Source organism: Carassius auratus, chromosome 9 (assembly GCF_003368295.1).
Source record: "Carassius auratus strain Wakin chromosome 9, ASM336829v1, whole genome shotgun sequence".
NCBI lineage: Eukaryota > Metazoa > Chordata > Actinopteri > Cypriniformes > Cyprinidae > Carassius > Carassius auratus.
This window is the reverse complement of record NC_039251.1, coordinates 19,813,526-19,819,849: the sequence shown is the minus strand read 5'-3', so window position 1 is coordinate 19,819,849 and position 6,324 is coordinate 19,813,526. Positions and strand designations below refer to the sequence as shown.

Here is a 6,324-nt window from a genome sequence, read left to right as displayed (position 1 = left end):
CACTTGTGTGGTTACTGAACTGACACTTTTCAGATTGTGTTTTTGATTCATTGTTAATGTGATATGTTTCACATAGTGTATACTGTGTAATGTGGTCTGTAGAACATCCATTACATATACATATCAAAACATACCAATTTGTATTTGGGTATCACCATCGCATTGTTTGCCTTGCTTATGGATTCAAATATTTCAGTCAAGCAGTTCTTGTTTGGTTCTTATCACATAACTAATCATTTTATAGTGAGTCTTTCTAGATGTATTTGGAAGTTTTTTGTTTCTTAAAAATACAGATTTTTAGAAATCAGAAGTGATGCTTTAAAGTTTTATCGGCTGTTTTGTGGGTGAACGTTTAACAGTTCAACACCGTGGCTCAACATATTGTACTTTCCAGCACTAGATGGCAGCAGTGCTTTGTGAGGAAGTTTTGTGACTTGATGGCTAAATTTAATCTCTCTCTCTCTCTCTCTCTCTCTCTCTCTCTCTCTCTCTCTCTCTCTCTCTCTCTCTCTCTATCTATCTATCTATCTATCTATCTCTCTATCAACAGGTGCACCAGAGATATAGAAAAATTTGTCTCAGGCTTTTAAAAGCAACACTAACCCTTATTAAAATACATCATCTGTATTAAAAAAAGAAAATTCTTCATCATTCAGTTTACTTGAAATGAAACTTGCTGAATAAAAAAACGTTTTGAATGTTAATGTGACCTTAAAAATAATTTGTACATTTATAATATATAAATATATATTTATATAAAGGGTATAGATTATAGATTTATCTCCACTTTCAAAAGAAAAACAAGCCTGTGATTAATCCCAGGAAAGACAATGACTATGATGTCCCACTGTGCCATGCACATACGAAGCAGTGGATTAAAGTAGCAGTCAATCTGATTCAGAAGGACACCGTACATGCTTTGAACACTCAGTTTTATCTTTGAAATCTCTTGAGCTCACACAGTCAAGGACTTGAGGAGTTCTAAGCCTGCAAACAACTCAGTTTTACTCAGTTTTATATCTATTCATTATAATCTACTTATTATCTGATATATTTTTATATGAAGTGGTTACTTCATTATTAAGATGTCCATGATTATTTTTTTATAGTTAATTATTTTGTTTATTGTTTGTTTAATACCCCTAGTTTACATATGTGACCCTGGAGCACAAAACAAATCATAAGTTGTATGGGTATATTTGTAGTAATAACCAACAATACATTGTATGGGTCAAAATGATACATTTAGTCTTTTATGCCAAAAATAATTAGGATATCAAGTAAAGATCATGTTCCACTAAGATATTTTGTACATTTCTTACTGAAAATATATAAAAACTTAATTTTTTATAGGTGATATGCATTGCTAAGAAATTCACTTGGAGAAATTTAAAGGCAATTTTCTCAATATTTAGATTTTTGCATCCTTCGATTCCAGATTTTCAAATAGTTGTGTATCTCAGCCAAATATTGTCCAATCCTAACAAACCAAACATCAACGGAAAGCTTATTTAGATTATATTTTAATATATTGACCCTTATGACTGGTTTTGTGATCCAGGGTCACATATCACCAATATCTTTTTTTAACCTATTTTTCTTCTAAATAAAAATGGTGTATGTATGGATTTTATGTAATCTTAGCCCATGTCCTATTCATAAAACAGCTTATATTAACATAGCAAAAAACTTCAGGAATAATAGAACGGATGATTTATCCATATATGCATGTTTTCATTAAAAAAATCCCCCTTTCCTTCTCCTAATGTAAAAAAAAGAACATGTCCTACTTGGCAAAATCACACAATCTAAATTATCAATAAAATATTTTTTGATTAACATATATAAAATCAGTGTTATCTCTCATTTGCATTTCAGAGAGAAATCTCAAAGAATCTCATTTGTGTCTCACATATGCAATCTAAAGGGCTAAAATAGCTGTATTAATCTGAATTCATAGGGTTTGACAGCACCAGCACGCATCACATGACAGATTCAAGTCTCTTTAGGGGGAAGGGTTTGATACACTGATGCCATGACCTGGATAGAATCTAAATGGCTGTTGGAAAGGGGGTTTGGATGGAAGAAAGTTGATGAAGATTAGCAGCAGAAGTGTATCTTCATATATGTACACACACACACACTTGTTCCTAATTGTTTGTCATCCAGAGGACGTCGCTAATGGTGTGCATCGTTAAACTCGTTGCCTGTTTTCCGGAGACCTCGTATTCCTTGGAGTGCACTTCTTCTGTGAACAGCTTTACGTAATCCTCACGGGCTCGAGAGCTGCTCGCTATCATATTTGTTGATATTGGATGCACTGTCATTCAGCTGCCTTCTCTTCTCATTGCATTTGTCATCTCTCTGTCTTAAACACATTGTCTTGTTTGGCGGTGTTTACCTCTACGAGCTCTTTTCTTTATCTACACTTCATTTATCATTCACACTTGAGGTCTAACGCATATTCTCTCTCCCTTTGTTATATTTCCTCCACATGCCCTTTTGTAAATTGCTCTGTCTGATGTACACACTCTGTGCTTTTGCCATATCCATTAGCATGTGACTACAGTCTGCCTCAGATCTCTAATCTCCCATCAATCCTTCGCAAGGTGAGAACTCTTCCTCACCTGTCAGTATCATGTCATGTCACAGAGCCGAGACCAGATTGTTGTGACAAAGCTTGACAACCCAGGCTAAAAGCTTCTTTATCATGCCTGCAAAAGCACTGAAGGGAAAAATAACGCATGTGCCAGAAAGATTTGGGACTGTATTGCGACTGAATTATTCAGTTGGATTAGTTAACATTAGCAGTTTGTCAATAATTCATTCACCAGGAGAAATGTGGTTTCCAGGACAACTTGCATAACATAGTGTTTAGTCCCCTTTGGGCACCTCAGATATTTTTAGTAACAGAGCTGGAGATGCTCACTAGCACAATTAAAGAGATGGGAGTTTAAGAAAATAATAATAATAATGAAGGGGACGTGCAGCATACTTAATTTATATTATTAATCATTGAACATAGTAAATCATGTTTAAGATGTCAACTATAAAATCATAACTATTAGCTCACCCAAAATACTGAAGTTTTATCATCCTGTACTCCCTGAAGTAGTTGCTGAACATAAAAGAATGTTGTTAACCAAACAGACGACTGTCACTATGGACTTACATATGGCAAACACTTACTATGGTGGTCAACGCGGACCATCAGCTGTTTGGTTACACACATTCTTCAGAACATCTTCTGTGTTCAACAGAATAAATGAAAAAGAAAGAGAAAAAAAAACTCATGGAACAAATTGAAGGTAGGTATGGGTAGTATGGGTAAACTATCACTTTAAGGCAGCATTCTTTCACTAACTGAATAACATCAGATCTATGATATGGCAAAATGTTTGCAAATAAATAAAATACAATGTAAGTCAGCTATAAAAACTAATAATTATGCCTATGTAGCTGCTGCATAGCCCATTTAGTGAGCCATTTGTATGGTAATAAAGTAATAAAGTTTTTTGCTTCAGAAAAAGTAAATGAATTCCACAAAGTTACACTGTAACGCTTCATGATGAGAGATAAAAATCTGCAGACAATGTCATACACAATGTCCCTCTGCGGCTTAGGCTACCTGTATAGGCCTATGACTGATGCCATGAGAGATCGCAGATTAGTGTTCAGTTATTTTATATGGAAACACACGGCTAAAATAGTTTCAAGGCAGATCATAACCGCTTTAACTTATCATGTTTCCAAATTATATCAGTTTTTTCAAAGGTCCTTACAGCTTACAACAGCAACCAAACCCCACAAAGACACTAAATAGGCAAATAAATACAGTAAACAACAAGAATCAAATTACTAATCACTTCCGTGTTTTTGCCACAAAATTACGTTTTATTGTGTATGGAAAGCACATATACTCTGTTTCTCCCGCTCTCTCTGCCTACTGACTCACGAGGGGGAAAAAACAGGCACAGAAACGTGTTGCCACCGCTGCTATTTTTGATTTTATCAGTAAACTTAGCAGCTTACGGTGGGCTATTTCGTATGCAGCCTTTGATTGTATGTTTTCAGTAAGTATTTCTGTAGGTTACATCATTACACCAGTAGGTGGCGACTGTGTTTATGAATGACTCATTGAATCATTTCCTCAAGGATTCGTTCTGAAAACGCACGACAGTTGGTTCTGTTTTGACTTTATTTATGGCTTATGGCTATTTTCATTGAAAATAGTGGCTGGCCTTGTGTTCAACAGGTAAGTAATATTATCCTATTGTTTAATGAACAATCATATAAAAACTAGATACATTAGATACATTTGTGCTCAAATTTGAAATGTGAAATTCTGAATATTTTCAAAACAACAGCACTTTTGATTGTGTGTGCTGCTGAATTGTTTCACTCAAGTCAAAGGAAAACATTAGAAACGTTCTGCCTTAACCTAATTATTTATAAGGCTAAGATGTTATTATACTATTTAATGTAAGTTTTAGGCTATTGTTTTATTAGTTTAAACTAGATTTCTCCATGCGTACTGGTGTAACTGAGACATTATTTGCCCCCCACACTTGCACTTTGCACTTTCTTTGGCATTATGGGGGAGTGCTGTGTTGCTTCATTAACTGGAATGTCAGATACAGTCACTCTTATCTTTGTTTATTGGTGACAGGATATGCAATTGACAGACACTTTCGTCCTGCAAAGCCAATCAACTCACCCTTGCCTGGACTTCTCAAGGTTGAAGCTGTATCCAATTCATTTGCTTGCTGAGTTTAAACTGTCTTCATTCACCATTCCTCTGTTCAGAGTCTCAAAGCACATCCTGACTCATTATACAGGCCCACTGGAGGATGGTCTCACCTCTACTGCTCTTAAAGTACCAGATAAACCCTTCAGTCACCCTTTCCTTTTTCCTGTATCTTCGTCCTCGTTTTACCTTCACAGAGGTATGTGGTGATTTATTTTCTCTTAATCGAGTCTTTTTTGTTGTATATGGTCTGAGGTTTAAGGCATTCTTTTGGCCAGTGATCCGTGTCATATTTTCACAGAAAACTGAGAAACTCAGCAGAGCAAAGCTCCTTCTTTCTGACAGTGACTTCTGTCAGGGTGTCAAATGTGTGCCTCTTGAACTGACTGACAGCAGATCCACTCCCTTGGCCACTGCTTTCTTGACTATGACTTCACTTACATGATTTCTTCTCCACAACCTTCAACAGCACTGATACTCACTGTAGATTATTTGGGTAAATCATCCTTAAATCAAGAGAAAACAACTACACTTATGGCAGCTCAAGGACTAAGTCACAGTCAGATCTAAAATGGCTTTCCTTTCTTCCATCTGACTTGAATTTCCTGACTGCTGACTAATTTCTGTTTTCTAAAAAAGTTAATTATAAATGTCAAATATAAAATAGTTTTTAAGTTTTAGTTATTTTAAAGGGATAGTTCACCCAAAAATGAAAATTATGTCATTAATAACCCTCATGTCGTTCCAAACCAGTAAGACTTCTATTTATCTTCGGAACACAGTTTAAGATATTTTAGATTTAGTCCGAGAGCTCTCAGTCCCTCCATTGAAACTGTGTGTACAGTATACTGTCCAGGTCCAGAAAGGTAAGAAAAACATCTTCAAAGTAGTCCATGTGACATCAAAGGGCCAGTTAGAATATTTTGCATTGAAAATACATTTTGGTCCAAAAATACTACGACTTTCTTCAGCATTGTCTTCTCTTCCGTGTCTGTTGTGAGTGAGTTCAAAACAAAGCAGTTTGTGATATACAATGTAACCAGATCTTTTTGAACCAGTTATTAATTACATAATTATGATTTTTGGGTGAACTATCCCTTTAATACACCAACTTAAACTTAAAGGGGGGGTGAAATGCTATTTCATGCATACTGAGTTTTTTACACTGTTAAAGAGTTGGATTCCCATGCTAAACATGGACAAAGTTTCAAAATTAAGTTGTACGTTTGTTCCTAAAATACTCCTTCAGGTTTGTCACAAGTTTCGGAAAGTTTTTTTTCGAGTATGGCGCTGTGTGACGTTAGATGGAGCGGAATTTCCTTATATGGGTCCTAAGGCACTTCTGCCGGAAGAGCGCGTGCTCCCGTATAGCGAGGCTGAGCAGCACAGACATTTCACTGATCAGAGCGATTCACTGATCAGAGCGAGAGCGTCGCGAAAAGTCACAAAAGAAGTGTGTTTTTGGTTGCCAGGGCAAGACAACCCTGCACAGATTACCCAAAAAAAACAGCATTAAGGGACCAGTGGATGGAGTTTATTTTTACAGAGCATCAACGGAGTTATGCAAGTGTTTTTGT

The 6,324-nt window shown here is 35.9% G+C and overlaps 1 protein-coding gene across 1 annotated transcript in view; it reads left to right on the top strand.

The window, feature by feature from the left end:
* The first annotated feature begins 4,800 nt into the window (after positions 1 to 4,800).
* LOC113108650 (mannosyl-oligosaccharide 1,2-alpha-mannosidase IB-like) overlaps positions 4,801 to 6,324 on the top strand; it is a 53,775-nt gene continuing 52,251 nt past the window's right edge. The window contains exon 1 of the mRNA XM_026271898.1: positions 4,801 to 4,946. The gene's annotated coding sequence lies outside the window, so the exon portion shown is untranslated. The remainder of the gene's footprint in view (positions 4,947 to 6,324) is intronic.